The sequence below is a fragment of the Scyliorhinus torazame genome, chromosome 4 (assembly GCF_047496885.1).
Source record: "Scyliorhinus torazame isolate Kashiwa2021f chromosome 4, sScyTor2.1, whole genome shotgun sequence".
Classification (NCBI taxonomy): domain Eukaryota; kingdom Metazoa; phylum Chordata; class Chondrichthyes; order Carcharhiniformes; family Scyliorhinidae; genus Scyliorhinus; species Scyliorhinus torazame.
Genome location: NC_092710.1, coordinates 182,328,201 through 182,350,764, shown reverse-complemented (window position 1 = coordinate 182,350,764; position 22,564 = coordinate 182,328,201). Strand labels below are relative to the sequence as shown.

The window sequence follows — 22,564 nt, the reverse complement described above, 5'->3', positions numbered from 1 at the left end:
ACTCGGGGGGCGTGTCGCGAAAGCAGCATCGTCAGCACGTAAAAACGGCGCCGCGTAACTGGCGTCACCCGCGCATGCATGGTTGCCGTCCTCCCCGAGGCCGCCCCGCAAGAAGATGTCGGATGGATCTTGCGGGGCGCGGAGGAAAGAAGGTCCTCCTTCAGAGAGGCCGGCCTGCTGATCGGTGGGCACCGATCGCGGGCCAGACCCCTTTAGAGTCCTACCCCGGTGAAAGAACCCCCACGCTCCCCCACAGGCCGCCCCCCCCCCCCCAGCGTTCCCGCGCTGTTCCTGCCGGCAGCGACCAGGTGTGGATGGCGCCGGCGGGAAGCCGTCGTTTTGGGCAGGCCGCTTGGCCCATCTGGGCCGGAGAATAGCGGGTGTAGCGGAGAATCGCCATTTTGGGTGTCCCAGGCGATTCTCCGGCCTGCGCCGCGCAGAACACGACGGGGCCGTTTTCGCCGCTTGGGCGAATCGCGGGAGGGCGTCGGACCGGCGTCGTGGGGAAAAATGGCACGCCAGGGAATTCTCCCAACCGGCGTGGGAGCGGAGAATCGCGCCCATGGTTTGGACAGGTGAACTCCTGGGGGGAGGGGGGGGGTGTGTGTGTGGAGAGGATCCCATCCATTCAATTTTCCCCTTCGCCGCCCCCCCCCCGAAACTGCCTTGAGTGGAGCATAAAATTCTGCCCCATGTTGCTGTTAGTCAGCGAGATCTGGGGCGAAATTCTCCGTTATCGGTGCAAAGTCCGCCGATTTAAAACGGCGCAAATCTGACTTGCGTCACGTCAGAAAAAGTGGTTCGAAAGTCTCCGGCCCGAAATGGGCTAGCAGCGACGTGACGGGATCCGCGCTTGCGCACGTGGTTTACGCCGTGCAGCGTCATACACGCCGCACGGCGTGACGGCTCATAAGGCCGCGCTGCTCCCCCCCCCCCCCACCCGACCGGAACACCCGACCGGAACACCCGACAGGATGGCTGGCCGCCGCTCAGCCCCGAGGTTCCAGTCACGCGATGTGGAGGCGCTCCTGGACGCAGTGGAGCAGAGGAGGGACGCCCTGTATCCCGGGCACGGCCGCAGAGTTGCCCCACGCCACAGCCGGCGTCTGTGGAGGGAGGTGGCAGAGGCCGTCACCGCTGCGGCCCTGACACCACGGACAGGCACCAAGTGCCACAAGAAGGTGAACAACCTCGTCAGAGCAGGCAGGGTAAGCCTCCCCATAACCCCCTCCCCCATATCCCCCCTCCCCCATATCCCCCCTCCCCCATATCCCCCCTCCCCCATATCCCCCCTCCCCCATATCCCCCCTCCCCCATATCCCCCCTCCCCCATATCCCCCCTCCCCCATATCCCCCCTCCCCCATATCCCCCCTCCCCCATATCCCCCCTCCCCCATATCCCCCCTCCCCCATATCCCCCCTCCCCCATATCCCCCCTCCCCCATATCCCCCCTCCCCCATATCCCCCCTCCCCCATATCCCTCCTCCCCCATATCAGCTGATCACTGCCTGCGTGTCTAACCATGCATGCTTCATTGTGTATCGCAGGAGCAAACGTCCAGGCACCCATCCCCGCAGATGCAGACCGCCTGCAGGATGCCCCTCGGAGGCCACGGGAGATGGAGAGACCCGGACCCTCCGGCATGCAACGCCCGCAGGATGCCCCTCGCACACCACGGAAGACGGACAGACCCGGACCCTCCGGCATTTGACGCCCGCAGGATGCCCCTCGCACACCACGGGAGACGGAGAGACCTGGAGCAACAGGGAGACGACACCCCCGTCACGTGTGGGAGCGACGACGCAGGCGTGTGCCACCCAGCGACGAGGGGGGCAGCCACAGGCCCCCGTCACATCCGAGCCAGGTCACCACTACCCAGGACACCACTACCCAGGACACCACTACCCAGGACACCACTACCCAGGACACCACTACCCAGGACACCCCTACCTGGGACAGCACTGCCCAGGACACCCCTACCCGGGACAGCACTACCCAGGAAGACGAAATACCGGACAGTGACTCAGAGTGGATGGGTGGAGACGAACCCCCATCCCAAAGTGCCATGGACTCAGAGTGGGACGAAGAGCACGACACAACGCCACTGCTGTCACCAACACCCTCCACCATCGCAGAAACACTCACCTCGGTTGGGCACTTTAGTGATGAGGCGTCTGGTACACTCACTGGTGTGCACAACACAGCCGTCCCAGTACAGCAGGTGGAGGTAGGAGCAGCAGAGGGGCCGGGCGGTCGGAGGGCGGCCCAGCCCAAGCGAACGTCTGCCGCCCAGATGGATCCCGGGTTCCTGCAGTTACCACACCCACACATAGATCCAATGCAACCACCGACCCGGAGACGAGCGAAGAGGGTGACGGCCGGCTTGCGGCGGCTGCAGTCGCAGGTGGAGGAGTCCACCCGCGTCCAGGAGCTGGGAGTGGTGCCGGTCATGCGTGCCACCCAGGCCGACACCGCACGGGTGGCGTCCGCGGTGGAGGCAATGGGTGCGACGGTGTCAGACATGGGGAACGGTTTGCGAGGCCTGGGGCTTTCCGTGCAGGCGGCGTCTGTGGCCCAGGACATGGCTGCCCTCTCACAGGAGGCCATGAGCCAGTGCCAGCGCCAGATGGCAGAGGCGCTCAATGCCATGGCCCAGTCTCTGCAGGCCATGGTCAAGTCTCTGCAGGCTATGGCCCAGTCTCAGCAGGCCATGGCCCAGTCTCTGCAGGCCATCGCTGAGGGCATCGGCGCCAGTGGCCATGTGCGAGCCGGCGTCGCACAGTCACAGACAGGGTTTGCCAACCCCCTGGGCTCCATGGCTGCAAACCTGCAGACCCCTGTCGATACCAGCACGGGCCTCCAGGACTGGCAGCGCCAGATGCCGGGGGGGTGTCGGATGGCCAGTCCGTTCGCATCCCCCACCCATGTAGAGGCCTGGGGGCCATCGGGCACCCCGAGGGAGGAGGAGGTGGTGTGGTCCGTCCCGGGCCCCCCTGTAGGGGAGGTCCGGGAACACCGCGACACCTCGGACTCTTCCCCCCCCCCCCCCTTCCGTCCCAGGTGCATCGGGTGGGCAACGGGTAGGACAGGCTGGCAGCTCGCCATCCCAGTCGCCCGGGCCGCAGCCTGGCCCACCTAGGCCAGGATGCCCCAGAAAATGGCCGCCAAAGGGATCCAGTGTCAGAGGGCAGGAATCACAGGAGTCCACCTCCAGTTCTGCTGTACCGTCTGGGGAACCACATAGACGTAGTCAAAGGGCCCGTAAGGCCAAACAATTAGACACTGAGTAAGTTGGCACGGGTGCAGGGCACAGATGACGTTTAGGGGCTAGGGCACGTGCATGAATTCATTTGGTTATTAAAGTCAATGTTACACCTACAGAAGCTGCCTTTGTGCTCTGTCCAAAGCGTGCGGGGGTGTCATGTACGTTGAGCGCAAGTGTGTGTGTGAGGGGTGGTCTTACCTCAGCCCCAGGTGAGTCTGCCCCCTTCCCCCTGGGCCGCCATCAACATCCAGAGGACGGGACCGTGCGCTGCAGTGTCACAGCCGCATGCAGGGATGGTCCGGGTGGATGGTGGTACTGTGGCCATGGGTCAGACATAGTCCAACGATGTGGAGCCAGGAGCTCACCGCAGGGCGGGTTGTCATCATCCTCCATGGCCTGCAATAGACACGCGTCCACCCGCAACTGTGTGAGCCCGGCCGTTGTGCCGCAGGTGGATCGGCAATGGGGGTGGTGGTGTGCATGCAGGTGGGGTGGGTGGGGTTGGGGAGGGGATGAGGGTGCTGGGTGGGGGGTGTGGGTTGTCGGCTGTTGCCATGGTGTGCGGTCTGTGGCCATACTACCCGATTCCCACGCCCATCTAGTCAGTGAAGCGGGCGGCTATCAGTCTGTCCCGTGCCCGCTGGGCCAGCCGGTAACGGTGGACAGCCACCCGCCTGTGTCTACCCCGTCTGCCCTGACCATTACCCCCATCCCCCTCATCTGGGGAGGACTGCGCCTCTTCCTGCTGCTCTTCCACTCCGCCCTCCTCTGCCTGCGGCACATCGCCCCTCTGTTGGGCTATGTTGTGCAGGACGCAGCACACCACAATGATGCGGCCGACCCTATCTGACCGATACTGGAGTGCGCCCCCAGAGAGGTCCAGGCACCTGAAACGCATCTTCAGCACGCCAAAGCACCTCTCTATCACTCACCTTGTCGTTACATGGGCATCATTGTAGCGGTTCTCCGCCTCATTGCGTGGCCTCCGTACAGGCGTCATCAGCCACGATCGCAATGGGTAGCCCCTGTCGCCCAGCAACCAGCCCCTCAGCCGGGGATGGCGTCCCTCGTACATGTCGGGGATGGATGACCGCAACAACACGTATGAGTCGTGTACACTGCCTGGGTAACGGGCGCAGACTTGCAGGATCATCATGCGGTGGTCCACTTCCTATTGGTGAACACGGCCCTGTTGTCTGCAGGTGGCCGCACGGCGACGTGCATCCCATCGATCGCGCCCTGGACCATGGGGAACCCGGCCACGGCAGAGAAGCCCACGGCCCGGGCATCTTGGCTGGCCCGGTCCACAGGGAAGCAGATGTAGCGGTGCGCCATGGCATATAGGGCATCTGTCACTGCCGGATGCACCGATGCACCGATGTCTGCGATATGCCGGACAGGTCCCCACTCGGTGCCTGGAATGACCCCGTTGCATAAAAGTTCAGGGCAACCGTAACCTTGACGGACATGGGGAGAGGGTGTCCCCCGCCAGTGCCACGCGGTGACAGGTGTGCCAGCAGGTGGCAGATGTGTGCCACGGTTTCCCGCCTCATTCCCCCCAGCCAGGTGGCATGGACCGCATGGGTCCAACTGTTGGAGGCTGGCACCTTGCCAGGTGGACCAACTCACTTGCCCCCCATCCCCCTCCCCGGCATGGACCCCCATCCCCCCCCATCCCCCTCCCCGGCACGGACCCCCCGTTCCCCCCCCGTCCCCCTACCCGGCACAGACCCCTCCCCCCATCCCCCTCCCCGGCACGGACCCCAACCTCCTCCCCGGCACGGACCCCCAACCCCCTCCCTGGCACGGACCCCAACCTCCTCCCCGGCACGGACCCCCCATCCCCCTCCAGGCACTCCCCCGGAGCCCAGCCCACTCTAACCAACCCCCCCCCCCCCCCCCCCCGCCGCACACACACACACAAAACCCTACACACACCTCTCCCCCACACATTCAGACTGCGGTCACGCCATCGCCTGCCCAGCGGCCAACCCCCCAGGCCGTCACTCACCTCCACGCTGGTCGGCGTGAACCTGGAGCACCGGGTCACGCCAATGAAAAGGAGGTTTAATTTACGTCGACGTGAACGGTCATCACGTCGACGGGACTTCGGCCCATCCGGAAGGGAGAATATCGGCAGGCCCAAAATCGGCTGCCTTGCGCAGACCCGTGCCATTCTCCGACGTCTGCGGCGCCATTAACGCCCCGCCGACTTTTCTCCCTTCGGAGACTTCGGCAACCGGCGGGGGCGGGATTCACGGCGGCCAACGGCCATTCTCCGACCCTCTGGGGGGTCGGAGAATGACGCCCCTGGTGCCTGGGTTGACAGCGGGCAGTCTATTCATTCTCATTTTTGCTCGACTTTTTCATAACAGCTTGCTCAGCTATTTCAGAGGGTAGTTAAGATTTTATGATATTGCTGTAGGTCTGGAGTCACATGTAGGTCAGACTGGATAAGTGCGTTGAATTTCATTCCCTACATATGAGGAATTCAGAAAGAAAATAGCCAAGTAAGTGAGCATGTGAGTGAGAGCAAGGTTATCATCTTCCTTTCCAAATGATATTTGCTGAAGTGTGAATCTAATTTCTGTTATCTTTACCTGGTATAAAATCCGGGTTGTAATTTCCTGGTATTCAAGTGCGCCCGTCACATTTGTTGACTGATTTGAAATTCAAGTGACGTGATGAACCAATGATGTAAATATAAACTTTCAGTACTAAAACTTATGCAGATTTCAAGACATACTTCTAAGTCACGTTGTATAACTTGTAGTTGTAAATAATTATTTGTAATTACATGTAAATTATGAGGCCAGTTATACACTTTGACCTTTTAATGCTGAGCTGCACAGCCGCTTTACACTGCCCTGGATAATAAATAAGTAGAATGCACTTTGTGTAAAAGTGACAGAAATGAAAGCAACTCCAAGGCAAATATTAATCTGAACTAAACTTAGCTATAAGTGAGAATTGGCGAGGGTCAAAGATTTTGGGAAACACAAGTTCTCTATTTTATCAAACATCTGAATTCTATTCACAAAAAAATCTCTGAGGTTTGACCAAGCTTTCATTTTCACTATTGCTCATGGGTTAGTGAGATCATCTCAGTTCCAATCTTGCATGTATATCTTTTCCTCAGGCTTCCACTCAAAAAATGGGACATCAGCAAAGTGCTGTAGGTGTCTACACCATTTATAACCATCATTACCAAACTGAAGGTCAATGTTGCACCTGGATAAAATAGTGATCATGTAGCAAGTGAATCAGAAGGAACATGGAAGTATAAGGGCTAATCTTAGCTGCTAAGCTTTTGAATTCAGTGGTCATAATGTGCAGCTGTTCACTATATGCAATGAAATGAATGACTCAGATGGTTGGCAGAGTGAATGATAGCCCACAGTATGTTCCAAATTGCTAATGGAGTATTGTACAAAATAAAATAATGTGTAGGATGGTTTCCCCAGGCCACTCATAAATGCCGGGTGGGTATATATTCATTCTAATGCTTATTTCTAAACCAGCTGTTTGTGTGTTAGAATGTGTCTGTTCTTTTAAACACTTGTAAAAGATCATAGATGCTGAGAACATTTAAGAAGGGCTCCAGAAATACGCGCTATAGCTTCACATTTTACCAGCTGTCATCGGAAGTAAACATTTAACGAGAACTGCTGTTATAACAAGTTGTATCTTTGCAATTGCACTAAGATCCAATTCGCAAAGGAGGGTAAAAATGTTTATAGAGATGTTAAAATTTTGTTAGTGTTACATGTTAGGAAAGGGAATTATTCATTTATTTGATCACATTTTTCAGGGTAGTTGACTGAGACTGAAATGTTGTTTTAAAATATCAGGACCAACAATGCAATATTTTGGAGTTCTGAAAAAATCTTTGCCATCAAAATAGTAAACCAGTACTCTGCATTTTCCCCTCACATACGTAATCCATGGCCCTAGCTCTGATCAGCATCTGCTACTTCCTGTGTTACTTTTATTAATAGTCCCCATGACCTGGTTAAAAAACCAAAACTCTCTTGTGCAAAAGTCCCATGGGCTGAGGGGAAAGGGGTGAAGAAAAGAACTAGTAAAGCCACAGCTTTACGGAAGATGTATGACTCAACATGGCTTCTTTGTTCCAGATAATGTTAACGAAAACTTTATCCTTCCCACCATAGTGCAGATTCAGTAACTATTTCACAATGAGAATGTTTCATTGGAGGAAGAAAAATAACTCTTGCCTAACAATCGCTTGAGTACAAGGCTAGTTTGATGAGTACAGCTGACTTCAAACTGTTTATTTTGCTGTAATTTCTGGGCTGTGTTTGGTGCTGCTCAAGCAGTGTACCTGTATAAAGAGAAGAGGCTAGTCCGAAATTAGGCTTTGGACTTCATCTAAGTATTCCTATCAATGTCTTCACTGGCAGTTCTCTGCACATTTTGAAGTAAAGAAAACGTCTTTTAATTCTTGTGTCCTGTTTAATATGTTTCCTGAAAATGAATTGGGCAGTGCTGTCTGGCACGTGACTAGCGAGCATAATTTGCATACCTGTATGAAATTAATTTTATTGTAAATAGTAGTAGAGAACCATGCAGACAACACTAATAGATTTAAAGATGTGGTTTTCAAATTTGGGTTATTCTTGCTTCCTTCCTCCTTTCGCAGATACATAAGTCAGTAAATCTGTGAATGTAACCCATGAAACAAATCTGATTGTTAAAATATCCAGCACATGGTAAAAAGAGAACAGGAAGTGGGGTGGGGGTGGAAGTCTATCCCGTAACTGATTAGAACATTTGCATTTTGTGCTATGAAATTTCAAAGCCTTTTGTGACCATGATCAGGGACTTTTTTTTAAGTGATCCTCACCAAATCATCTGAGCCTGTGGCTTAAATCAGCCAAGTGCTTCTGGCAACTTTACTAAATACTGGGAATGAATCCTATACAAAAACGGAGAATGTAGTAAAACCAGTGGAATAACCAGAAATATTTTGCACCGATTACACCTAGTGAATAATTCTTCTTTGAATGTTTGAAGGATTTATTTTTGAAACAAGTATTTCAGAAAGGTTCAAATTACAATTTTGATCTTGTGGTTAAATTTTTGTCACTCAATGCATATTTAAACCTTTGACTATAGCTGTTTTGAACTAAGGCCTCTAAAATGTATATTTTTACCTGCATAACTGTTTGAAATGTTTCATGTATCTTTTCAAAAAAAATAAACCATTCACAAAGATTCGGTTGCAAAGAAACAAATTAATCTTTGTTACTGTTTAAAAAAAAATATTTCCTGCATAAAATGGGAAGGTCTGTATCGGATCCAGGTAATCTTCTTTCTTCTGTCCAGCAATTAATGCAAAGTTTTCACTGTGTTAACTCAAAAACATTTTATTAAACATATTTTTCACAAATATTGCAAATGACAGTTTTCATTGATCTGTCTGCAGTTCCACCATCACCAATGAATAAAGGATACCTTCCTGCCACGAGACCATGAGCTGCAAGCCCATATTATGTGTAGGTGTAGATATATTACTATGCTGTAAATAGATAGAAGATAACTTTTACAAACTTTTGCTCAGGTTACATAGCCTTACCTACAAGAAAGACATAAGGTTAATTCAAGCATGGAAGTCAACCGGCTTTACAAGATTTTCCAATCGTTAATTTTAATAGGTAGAGAATCCTGTGGGAACTGCTGACCTCTGCACTTTAATTCATGATATGGACTTCAGTTGAAGGAAACATGAACTTCCAATGCTTGCCCTATGATGTTGCATTAGAGAGCGTGTTTCTGGTGTAAATAAAGTCCAATTGAAAAGTCGCTGTATGATCAGTATAAGAGATAACGTGCAGTGGAACAAGGATCAATGAAGTAGATGAACAAAGAAATGGTAAATTATGTTTAGTTTGGAGAATTGCAAGGTCATATACATTAACACAATAACATTGACAAAAGGATTAGTAGTAGAGGAAGAGGAAAATAATACAAGTGTCATTTCTGGCCAATCTTTATCCAGTGTGTTGCTAATATCTGCAAGGTTGCCAAAATATTGGGATACATTAAAAGAACATTTGATTATAAAATAATTTATTTGAACCTTGTAGAAACTCAGTGATTACAAATGTAGAGTGTTGCATTTGGTGTTCAGATATTTCAGTAGCTTAAAGATCCTAGTGTACAATTATTCTGTTGACACAACAGTGTGGAGTCTGCACGTTCTCTCCATGTCTGTGTGGGTTTCCTCCCGTTGCTCTGGTTTCCTCCCACAGTCCAAAGATGTGCGTGTTAGGTGGATTGGTCAAGCTAAATTGCCCTGTAGTGTCCAAAGGTTAGGTGGGGTTGCTGGGAAACGGGGATAGGGTGGAGGTGCGGGCTTAGGTAGGGTGCTCTTTCGGGGCCGGTGTCGACTTGATGGGCCGAATGGCTGCCTTCTGCACTGTAAATTCTATGATAAGTCTACCTCCTCCCTATGCAGGTAAAAGGCCGTGTCAGAGGTGTGCGGGTACCACCAAAATGGAAAGAAAACCTCTAAACACATTGGAAAAAAACTTAAATACTCACAAGTGGTCATTCAGTAATAAAAACAAACATCTAAACAGAAAACATGCCAACAACAGATAATATTTTTAAAAACTCTTTAAACTGTCAATCTAACTGTCGACACAATCCCCTGCTAAGTGATTTAGCAACTTTTGAAACTCAATCATAAAGGACTCAGTTGTCAAAACAAATCTTTATAGCCCCAGAGCTTATTGAAACTGCAAAAACAGATAATTAATTCTAAGTTATCCCATAGCCCATCATTCAAATAATTCCTGGGTCACTGTGTTTCCCTAAGTGAAAGCAGCTGCCCATTTGTTCCACTTTAAACCACTGTGGTAATTAAATCCCTTAGGATGATACAAGAATTCCTAAGCACTGTTTTCCATAGTTTTGAATGCATAGCAACACTTTACCCAATGGGAAAAGTACTCTGATGCACATCAATATGTACACAATGCTGGTCAATATAATGGCCAACTTCCCTTTAAAGGACAGAACCCATGATCAATCAGTGTAGTAAAAACATATCTAATATACTACACTTTATCTAATAATGACACTTGGAGTTATCAAACTATTGACCATTTACTTGCCAGAATGTTCCTTACTCCTTAACAGGTTTCCCCAAAGTTCCTGAAATCTCTTACCTGGCTGTTTTCCCAAAGGTTTCTAAAACCTGCCAGATCCAATGAAAATACTGTGGGACACGAAAGTACAAATCTGTCTCCCAGATTTCTCAATAGTGACCCCAACATCACAGGATGGGCGTGAGAGGTCGCAACCCGACCTCAACCTGAACTCCTTCTTGCCTATGGGAAGTCTGTTTTGTGTGGGGCTCCTTGTGAGGAGGAAATTCAAACTTCTGGTCCTGCAGCTCTCCGTTTTTCTGATTCTCACACCCATTGCTGACATTTTCTTTGGGGGAAGGGGGCACATATCTGGCCCAGGTACTGGGTTTCAATATGCCTGAAGTGCATTAGCGGCCAGTGCCCAAGAGGTACCCCAAATGACATTGTGTTTAGACAAGAGTGTGTTGTGGAGCTGAATTTCAAAACCAAACAACACCTTTGAACTTCTAAAACTTTTATATGGAATGCTTTTAAAGTTAGAAGAATTAGGACTGAACCATTATTACCACTCTTCTCAAGTATTAAAATGAACTGTTGTGGAAGCAGAACTCATTTTTACATGCTCTGCTTGACAGCAAGTGTCATCAGTCATCTGCCAGGTTGTTCGCTGCAGTATAACTACAAAAAAAGACTGAAAGGATCAGAAGACTGATAAAAATATCAACCAGCTCTTCCAGATGCTGCAGAGTATAGATGATGTTGACATAAGCAGGATATTACAGTTGGCAGAAGAGTCTAGACCCGAAGGGCACAAGTCCATCATTAATAACTTACAAGATCACCACAGAAATCAGATCACACCAATATGTTTCATAGATTATCATAGAATTTACAGTGCAGAAGGAGACCATTCGGCCCATCGAGTCTGCACCGGCTCTTGGAAAGAGCACCTTACCCAAGGTCAACACCTCCACCCTATCCCCACAACCCAGCAACCACACCCAACACTAAGGGCAATTTTGGACACTAAGGGCAATTTATCATGGCCAAATCACCTAACCTGCACATCTTTGGACTGTGGGAGGAAACCGGAGCACCCGGAGGAAACCCACGCACACACTGGGAGGGTGTGCAGACTCTGCACAGACTGTTGTAAAGTCACTAGAGATACTCAACCACCTGATTATAACTTCTTCAAGAAACTCCTGATTATTACTTCTTAAGAGGCAACTAACGAGGTCTGGTCATTTTTTTTCTTGGTCAAACAGGTAGAACACACACTTTTCTCGGGCAGACCACCCTACCTTGGGGCAAAAATAAAACTGAGGATCAATCTTGATACTGCAGAAGTACACATTTTGTCTCAAGTGCATAGTCTTAATCTTGCATCAATCTTGCTCTGAGCATTGTTTTCACAATGAGACAGGAGGACAGTAAAACAAGGGAAGAAGGTTAAAGATGTACATTCTGGAAATAAGGGCACCTCTCCCTATACCTGAGTAACAATAAATAGGTGTGGGAGTGCTTGAAATAGATAATTCTATTCATGGACATTCATGTCCTTCAGCTATATGAGCAAAACAAAAAAAGGTATAAAATCAGAAATATTTAATAGAACATAGAACATTACAGCGCAGTACAGGCCCTTCGGCACTCGATGTTGCACCGACCTGTGAAACCACTCTTAAAGCCCATCTACACTATTCCCTTATCGTCCATATGTCTATCCAATGGCCATTTGAATGCCCTTAGTGTTGGCGAGTCCACTACTGTTGCAGGCAGGGCATTCCACGCCCTTACTACTGAGTAAAGGACCTACCTCTGACATCTGTCTTATATCTATCTCCCCTCAATTTAAAGCTATGTCCCCTCATGCTAGACATCACCATCTGAGGAAAAATGCTCTCACTGTCCACCCTATCCAATCCTCTGATCATCTTGTATGCCTCAATTAAGTCACCTCTTAACCTTCTCTCTAACGAAAACAGCCTCAAGTCCCTCAGCCTTTCCTCATAAGATCTTCCCTCCATACCAGGCAACATTCTGGTAAATCTCCTCTGCACCATTTCCAATGCTTCCACATCCTTCCTATAATGCGGCGACCAGAATTGCACGCAATACTCCAAATGCGGCCGCACCAGAGTTTTGTACAGCTGCAACATGACCTCATGGCTCCTAAACTCAATCCCTCTACCAATAAAAGCTAACACACCTTACGCCTTCTTAACAACCCTCTCAACCTGGGTGGCAACTTTCTGTACATGGACACCAAGATCTCTCTGCTCATCCACACTGCCAAAAATCTTACCATTAGCCCAGTACTCTGTCTTCCCGTTGTTCCTTCCAAAATGAATCACCTCACACTTTTCTGCATTAAACGCCATTTGCCACCTCTCAGCCCAGCGCTGCAGATTATCTATGTCCCTCTGTAACATCCTTCCGCACTGTCCACAACTCCACCGACTTTAGTGTCATCTTCAAATTTACACACCCATCCTTCTACGCCCTCCTCCAGATCATTTATAAAAATGACAAACAGCAGTGGCCCCAAAACAGATCCTTGTGGTACACCACTAGTAACTGGACTCCAGGCTGAACATTTCCCATCAACCCTTTGTCTTCTTCCAGCTAGCCAATTTCTGATCCAAACTGCTAAATCACCCTGAATCCCATGCCTCTGTATTTTCTGCAGTAGCCTACCGTGGGGAACCTTATCAAACGCTTTACTGAAATCCACATACACCACATCAACTGCTTTACCCTCATCCACCTGTTTGGTCACCTTCTCAAAGAACTCAATAAGGTTCGTGAGGCACGACCTACTCTTCACAAAACCATGTTGACTATCTCTAATCAAATTATTATTTTCCAGATGATTATACATCCTATCTCTTATAAACCTTTCCAATATTTTGCCCACAACAGAAGTAAGGCTCACTGGTCTATAGTTACCGGGGTTGTCTCTACTCCCCTTCTTGAACAAGGGGACAACATTTGCTATCCTCCAGTCTTCTGGCACTAATCCTGGAGACAAAGATGACTTAAAGATCAAAGCCAAACACTCAGCAATCTCCTCCCTAGCTTCCCAGAGAATCCGAGGATAAATCCCATCCGGCCCAGGGGACTTATCTATTTTCACACTTTCCAGAATTGCTAACACCTCCTCCTTATGAACCTCAAGCCCTTCTAGTCTAGTAGCCTGAATCTCAGTATTCTCGACAACATTGTCTTTTTCCTGTGTGAATACTGATGAAAAATATTCATTTAGCACCTCTCCTATCTCCTCGGACTCCACGCACAACTTCCCACTACTGTTCTTGACTGGCCCTACTCTTACCCGAGTCATTCTTTTATTCCTGACATATCTATAGAAAGCTTTAGGGTTATCCATGATCCTACCCACCAAAGACTTCTCAAATCCCCGCCTGGCTCTTCTTAGCTCTCTCTTTAGGTCCTTCCTAGCTAACTTGTAACTCTCGAGCGCCCTAACTGAACCTTCATGTCTCATCTTTACATAAGCCTCCTTCTTCCTCTTGACAAGTGTTTCGACTGCTTTAGTAAACCACGGTTCCCTCGCTCGACCAACTCCTCCCTGCCTGACAGGTACATACTTATCAAGGGCACGCAGTAGCTGTTCCTTGAACAAGCTCCATATTTCCATTGTGCCCATCCCCTGCAGTTTTCCTCTCCATCCGATGCATCCTAAGTCTTGCCTCATCGCATCATAATTTCCTTTCCCCCAGATATAACTCTTGCCCTGCGGTATATACCTATCCCTTTCCATCACGAAAGTAAACGTAGTCGAATTGTGGTCACTATTACCAAAGTGCTCACCTACCTCCAAATCTAACACCTGTCCTGGTTCATTACCCAGTACCAAATCCAATATGGCCTCGATTCTCGTTGGCCTTTCTACATACTGTGTCAGGATATCCTCCTGCACACATTGGACAAAAACGTACCCATCTAAAGTACTCGAACTATAGCGTTTCCAGTCAATATTTGGAAAGTTAAAGTCCCCCATAACAACTACCCTGTTGCTTTCGCTCCTATCCAGAATCATCTTTACAATCCATTCCTCTACATCTCTGGAACTTTTCGGAGGCCTAGAGAAAACCCCTAACAGGGTGACCTCTTCTTTCCTGTTTCTAACCTCAGCTCATATTACCTCAGTAGATGAGTCCTCATCAAACGTCCTTTCTGCCACCATAATACTGTCCTTGACTAACAATGCCACCCTTCCCCTTCTTTTACCACCTTCCCTGACCTTACTGAAATATCTAAACCCCGGCACCTGCAACAACCATTCCTGTCCCTGTTCTATCCATGTCTCTGAAATGGCCACATCATCGAAGTCCCAGGTACCAACCCATGCCGCAAGTTCACCCACCTTATTCCGGATGCTCCTGGCATTGAAGAAGACACACTTTAAACCACCTTCCTGCCTGCCGGTACACTCCTGCAACTTTGAAACCTTACTCATGACCTCACTACTCTCAAACTCCTGTATACTGGAGCTACAATTCAGGTTCCCAAGCCCCTGCTGAACTAGTTTAAACCCTCCCGAAGAGCATTAGCAAATTCCCCCCCCAGGATATTGGTATCCCTCTGTCCAGGTGTAGACCATCCCGTTTGTAGAGGCCCCACCGACCCCAGAATGAGCCCCAATTATCCAGATATCTGAAACCCTCCCTCCTGCACCATCCCTGTAGCCACGTGTTCAACTCCTCTCTCTCCTTATTCCACGTCTCGCTAGTACATGGCATGGGTAACAACCCAGAGATAATAACTCTGTTTGTCCTAGATCTGAGTTTCCACCCTAGCTCCCTGAATTCCTGCCTTGCATCCCTTTCCCTTTTCCTACCTATGTCGTTGGTACTTATGTGGACCACGACTTAGGGCTGCTCCCCCTCCCCCTTAAGGATCCCGAGAACACAATCTGAGACATCATGCACCCTGGCACCTGGGAGGCAACACACCAACCGCGAGTCTCTCTCGTTCCCACAGAATCTCCTATCTCTCCCCCTAACTATGGAGTCTCCAATGACTAATGCTCTACTCCTCTCCCCCCTTCCCTTCTGAGCAACAGGGACAGACTCTGTGCCAGAGACCTGTACCCCATGGCTTACCCCTGGTAAGTCCGCCCCCACCAGTATCCAAACCGGTACACTTGTTACTAAGGGGAACGACCACAGGGGATCCCTGTACTGACTGCTTCCTTCCAGCCGCTCTCACCGTCACCCATCTATCTTTATTCTTCAGAGTAACTACATCCCTGAAGCTTCTATCTATGACCACCTCTGCCTCCCGAAGTTCATCCAGCTCCAGCTCCAGTTCCCTAACGCGGTTTCTGAGGAGCTGGAGATGGGTGCACTTCCCACAGATGAAATCAGCAGGGACATTGACGGCATCCCTCACCTCAAACATTCTGCAGGAGGAACATTGCACTACCTTCCCTACCATCCCCTCTAGATAAATAAAGAAAAAGAAAGAAAGAGCTTACCTGTTATTCACTCCCCTTCTCAGCAAGCACTCACTCAGCAACCTCTGCGCCCCGCACGATAACACCTGAGGGAAAATAAAAGAAAAAGTACTTACCAGTGACCAGCCAATCCCATACCAGCAGGCTGTGACGTCATGGTGCATGAATTTTAAATAATATAGAAACTTTGCATTTATATAGTGCCTTTAATATGGTAAAGCGTCCCAAGGTACTTCACAGAAGTTTCATCGGATGAAATTTGTCATCGAGTCACATAAACAAATATTAAAGCAGGTGACCAAAAGTTTGGTCAAAGAGTTGGGTTTTATGGAGCATCTTAAAAAAAGGAAAGCGAGAGAGGGGGAGAATTCCACTACTTAATGGCCTAGCAAGCTGAAGGCACAGCTGCCAATGATGAAGATCTAAATCGAGAAAGGCAAGAGGCCAGAATTAGAGAAATGCAGACATCTTGGATGGTTGTACAGCTGTAGAAGGTTACAGAGATAGGGAGGGGCAGGGTCTTAGAAGGACTTGAACGGGTTGAAAATGTAAGTAATAAGCACACCACAGATGTTTGTGATGTGACCTGATCTTATCCTATTCAGATCATTTGTGAAATGTGGCGATCCTGGGGACTTTGGTATTAATAGAAATCTCTCAACATTGGGCAGGGAAGTTCGGGGGGTGGGGGGAAATTTTAACATTTCAAAATCCGAAACACTTTCTTATAGTTGTGCAAGACCGAAAGTAATTATGCATATTTCAAAGGAGAATTTGTTGTCGAATCCTGTGCGAGCAATGTTAAGTACTGACCACGCTAATACACATTCAGTGATATTGGGCTCTGCAGCATTGGATTGGGTGAGGGTTATCTCAAAGATATGTTGGGGAATCCCTCTCAGATCTTCATGGGTAAGTTTTAGGTACACAAGGCAATTTGGAAGTGTGATTGGGATTGGTAATGCCCATTGTTTGGGAGCTATGGGAGTCGACTGAGGACCAAAATGGCATACAACGTGTGTGCACACAAACTTCGGCTGTGAATCCTGGTACAGGACAAAATGAGAAGCATCCTTCAGACATATCTGTTAACCTATTTACACATGAAGATAAGAAAATAATGCTTGCAGCAACTTTGGTTTGACATGAATCAGACAGCACCAGTGCTACTTGCCTCTGAGAAAACCGACACTGGACATCCTGTTAAGTTTTTAAAAAAAGGTTGTACTTATCGTAATGCTTGCCGCTCCTGGCCCTGAGCTCGCCCTCACGCCTAACAGATCTCCCGAACCTCTAACAGTATTCCCGATGTCTGCGGTTTTCCTCCCTGATTCCCAAGAATATTCCTGCGATCAGTGATCCTATCCAACCACCAACTGTATTTCCGAGGTCTTTGAACTTTCAACCCAACAAACCAGCGGTATTCCTGAGTTCTGGATCTTTCTACCTGATCCTCGACAGTTCTCATGATTATCCTTCCTGATTCCCCATCAAATCTTGATCGTGGGCTGCAACTAGGGTTGCCAACTCTCCAGGATAGGCCTGGGGTCTCCGGAAATTGAAGATCAATCACCAGAACACTGCTGTGTGAAATCCCTGGAGAAAATCATAGGGACGTTAAAAAAGATTTTTCTTTTGGTCATTTTCTGTAAACTTTTCTCTTTACCGGATACAGAAATATTGAAAATGGGATATGGCTGTCGAGCATTATTCAATTGGGCAATGAGTCTTTTACTTTCCAATTAACAAAACAAAGCAGTGCGTCACCAGGCTGGGGCTGGATGTGTTGGGTGACTAATTGGGGAAAAGTCATGTGATGAAACCTCCAGGAATACATTTAATCACAGTTGGCAACTCTAGCTCCAACATTCACACATTTCCCTCTCCAGACTCCTGTGATTCAACCCTATTTGTTATCTGGAAATTGGAGCACTATCCTCTTCACACAGTGACATCTACATTATGATGAGGTCGAGAACCAAGGTTAGGGCTGACCTTGAGTTTGAATGTTGGCTATTAACGGTACACAAATACATTTCCTAGAATTAAGTACCCTGAATTTCTGGGACTTCGCCTGCGAAGATGCTTTTGTCATACTCCAAAGCAATGAAATCTGTTTGTCTTTAACAACCGCCTGTTCGACTGAGATGGGATTTACGCCAGACTAGGGAAAAGGTTTTATGGCAGAAGAAAAATTAGCTGGACTGATTTACATGTAAGAGGTTTGAATGCAAGTTGAGACATCGAAGATGGATTTTTTCCAACAAGCCTGGTTTGCTTACATTTATTCTTGTGTCTGGTGAGGTAGTGTAAATTTGCATTAGAAATATGACACACAGTATAATATGTGAACAACTGGTCAAACAGATATTCGCTAAATAAAGCATTAGATCCTGTTTTATTAGCTGCTTGACAAGTTGTTAACACTTCTCTAGATATGAAAAGATAGCTTTCTTGTCAAATAAACTTGTGCAAATTAGTGTGTGTGAAGTCAAAATTCTCCCATCATGGAAGTCTTCCCTCTTTCACTGCTCACAAGGAACTGAGTTGGAAATTCATGGTGTAGGGTGATGAAATTGGTCTCCACCTGTAGTGTACTCACAGTGAATAGGATAAGCTTGAATTTATTTTCCATTAGAAAACCAGACGCCCTGGGCAAGATCTACCCGAATGGGAACAGAATCCCATAGGGTGCACGCGAATGGCCGGGCATTTCCGAGCGCTTAGAGTGCCGAGAAACACCACGCTATCGAACAGCCATTCAGGTAGATTGGAGGCCTCAGTGGGAAACGTGCGGCAAGGCCGCACTTAGTCCCGTTTTCTGCACTAGGCTGCTCTGCTCACTGGAGCACCTCAGTGCAGCGAGCAAACTCACCTATATGGGGTTCTTGGTACCCCCTGTCCAGGGCACCCACAGGCCCATTCCCCATCACGTGAAAATTGCCAGCTTGGCCACCTGGCAGTGCCACCTGGGTACCTTGGCAGTGCCAGGCTGGCATCCAGGCACTGCTGGTGCCAAGGTGCCCGGCTGGCACCAGCAGTGCCAGGGTGCCCGGCTGGCACCAGCAGTGCCAGGGCGCCATCCCGGCCAGAGGGCAAGCAGCTGGGGGCCTCCAATCCCTTGGGAGACCTCCAGAAGCACTGTTCATCTGGTACCAATTGGGGAGATCAGAACTGAACAGGGCTCATCCGAGGTCTCCATGGCGAGGGGATTGATTCCACTCCTTGGTTAGATCTCAAGAATGTATATGAGAGTGGGACTAGCTGTCTCAGTCTAATATGCAGATTTGTCAGAAAGTGATTACACCCATAATGGGCGGGATTCGCATTGCGACGACTCGTGAGATTTCCCGGCATCTACTGGCCGCGCTGCACTGCTTTTTGGGCGCAACGCAGCCGGTAGATCTCGCCCTGTAAGCTGGGTTGTCAAAAGCCAATTTCACCTCTTATGTATGTATAGGTCAGAATGAATTATGTACCCTTGGTTCTTCATGCGGTGAACTGCTAATTGTACTAATTGCTTGAACGTGGTTTGACGATTGCAGGGAGACAAGGGACTCTGAAATCCTAGACTGCCCGCATGTATTCTGAATAGTTGACTATTGGCATAAAATGCCTGAAGCAGGTTTCAACACAGTCCTATTGACCAAGGATAATGCTTGAATTAGGGAAAATCTATTCTAACTTAAATTTAAAAGGAGAATTCAGATGGATCCAGACTTGGAACTCAGAATCCAAGGTTTAAGTATTTAAATTTGAGTGATTAAATATATTGCAAAACAAGCATTAAGAATTTAGGTATATACCTTTGAGAACTTGACCCTGGGAGCAGGGGGTTACCCACAACTAAACTGTGAGGGAAATGATCAATCCCCCCCCCCCCCACACATACACACACACACACACTCAACAAAGTGTCCTCAGGAGGTCAAACATCCAGAGTATTGAGGAAATTAATAAACACACGAGACAACATGAACACATTTAAACATTGATGGAAAGCCACTATGTTATCACATAAATTTAATCATACCTGTAATCCATCAGAGAAATAGGTACTTTGATGGCAAATACCAGGAGTGCAAAGAATCATTATTGTATTTTTAAAAATTAATTCACTGGCTATTATTTAAAAAGGTTTTTCAGTCCCACACAACAGATCTTTTCTCTGATAGTTTGATTTACATATGTAAACAACATTTTGTAAATTTACTGCTGTTAAATCACCATGTTCAATCTGGGCTGCAAAAATAATCCTGTATAATATCAATGTAAAAATCACTAATGTTATGATTTGATAGAACATACACCCTAGAACTATATGATTATAGTACGCAGTGTAGTACAGGCTTTGCTGATGACTACAATCAACTGCATAGTTATCACATAAATTGGAACCATCACAGACCTACTAATTATTACCACAATTACACTCTATCATGTTCACTTTTGTAACATTGCAGCTACAGCTGGCCAATAACATAACAAAGCTGCAAGAAAATTAAAATAATAATCACATATTTCATCTAATTGTACTGTTAACCTTTATTTAAACTTCTAAGTAAGTAACCACTTGGAGACAGTTAATAATTTTTCTGAATAAAAGTGATTATTCATGGCTGTTACTGATGGAGTTTGGAGAGCAGTAACCTCAGGGGAAAATGATATTGAGTATTGTATAAGTGAAGGTGAGTCTTAACAAGTGTAAAATACCTAGACCATGTTTGGTTGTTAAGCAAATTTGACTTGAAATTGTTTCAATGATTGTTTTGTGGAGGCCATTATATGATAATTAACTATAGTGCTCAACACATATATGATTGGTCGTAAAAATTCCAAGACTTAATCTTAATCCAGTATGTCTCGCAGTTAAAATCGAGTTTATGAACTCCCCACACTATTCGCAATGCAGGCAATTTTATCTGGTGATTATCTGGCTTTGGAACAGTTGCCTGTCCTGGATAAGTGGGCCCAAAATGGAAAGTGTTGAAAATGCACAGCCATACCAGCAGCATTTGTGAAGTAACAAGGTCAAAGTAAAATATGATTTCTTCAGAACTGAAGGAGAGTAGAAATGTGATGCGTTACATAAGGAGCAATCTACTGGCCGTGTCGTGCCCGGTTAGGGGAGTGACGTGGCTAATAGATGCAGGGAGGAGCACCCCCTCAGGGCTTCCCAATGGCCATTGCGTCTCACGAGATATAACCAGATCCTCTGAGGCATTACGATCTGAGTTCCACCCGCAATGGGCAGGGCCCAGTCTCGCACAGCTAAGCGGGTTTAAGAACCCACTTAACCGTTCTGATGCCAGATCTAACCGGCACCCGGCATCTATCAGCCTTCTCAGGGAAATCCAGCCGGGCACCGATTAGTATTGACAAACGTGGACCAGGTGGAACAGCACCTGAGGGGTCTCCCAGGTCACTGGAGGCCCCTGGGTGGCCAAGGACAGGGAAGGCTGGCACCCTGGCTCTCCCCTGGCACCCGGGCACCTTGGCAATGCCAGGCTGGTACCTTGGCACTGCCACCCAAAGTACCCTGGTGGCACGGCCAGCGTGAAGGGTGGTCATGCCCTTAAAAAGAGGGATGGGGGTGTATAAAGGATTTGTGTGGTGGGGTAGGGAGGGGGGCTCTGAAAGTTTGGTGGGGAGGGTGTCAAGGGGGGGGTGAAGGGTGGGGGTTCTGGAAGGGAGAGCTCCTAAAAGGGGGCCTAGGAAGGCCTGAAAAGGGGATGGGTTCCCTCAGCGACCCCAGAGTGAGAGGTCCTCCCTTAAGTAGGGGGGCTGTTCGCTAGTGGCCATGTGTGAAGGGTGGGTGTGGGGGACCCTCAAGATCACTTAGAGATCCAGGCACCCTTTCAAAATGGTGGCCCAATCTCTGAGGAGCCAGCCTGGCCCGTGCGTTCAGCTCCCCAATGATGGAAAAAAAGTGTGGGCTAGCCCAGAGATAAATTCCCCAGGGCCTGAAAAAGTGACAGTGTAGTTAGACAGCGGCGGGCAACTCACCGAAAGAGCCGGGGAGAAACTCCCAGCCAAACATGCCTGAACTGACACTTAGAAACCTTTCCATTAGATTGCACTCATATGCTGTCAAAAGTTGTGGTTGGTGGGGAGAACAAAATGGAAAGTCTGGGACAGCGTAGAGGGCAGGGGATATTAAATGACAAAGATGTCATGGATAAAAAGACACCCAGAGTGGCAATAGCTGCAGTAAAGAGACAAAGCATTGTCCAGAGGGAGTTCCATTGCTAGAATAATACTCTCTCCAAAGGAAAAGCATGAAAAACGAGATTCAAACTGGCACCTGACAAAAAAACAATCAAAATGGGGGACACAATTTATGGTTTGAAATTATTGAACTCAATGTCGAGTCCAAAGGCAATAACGTGCCTAATTAAAAGATGATCCTTGAGCCTGCATTAAACTTCATTGAGACACTGTAACAGGCCAAGGACAAAACTGTGATCATGAGAGCAAAGCAATCAGAAGCCCGGGATCATACTTGTAGAGCTTAGAGATGCTCTGCAAAACGATCACCTGATCTACGTTTAGTCTCCCCAATGTAGAGGAGACTGCAATCTATGCGGTCAGTTCTGAAGAAGTCCTATTCGACCAAATATGTTAACTCCATTCACTGATGCTGCCACTCCTGCTGAGTATTTTCAGCAATTTCTGTTTTTATCACAGATTTCCAGCATCTG

General features: G+C 48.1%; 1 protein-coding gene across 13 annotated transcripts in view; it reads left to right on the top strand.

Annotated features, from left to right (window-relative positions):
- The window catches only part of dnmt3ab (DNA (cytosine-5-)-methyltransferase 3 alpha b), an 846,991-nt gene that overhangs the window by 118,488 nt on the left and 705,939 nt on the right, over positions 1-22,564 (top strand). The gene's annotated exons all lie outside the window — the stretch shown is intronic.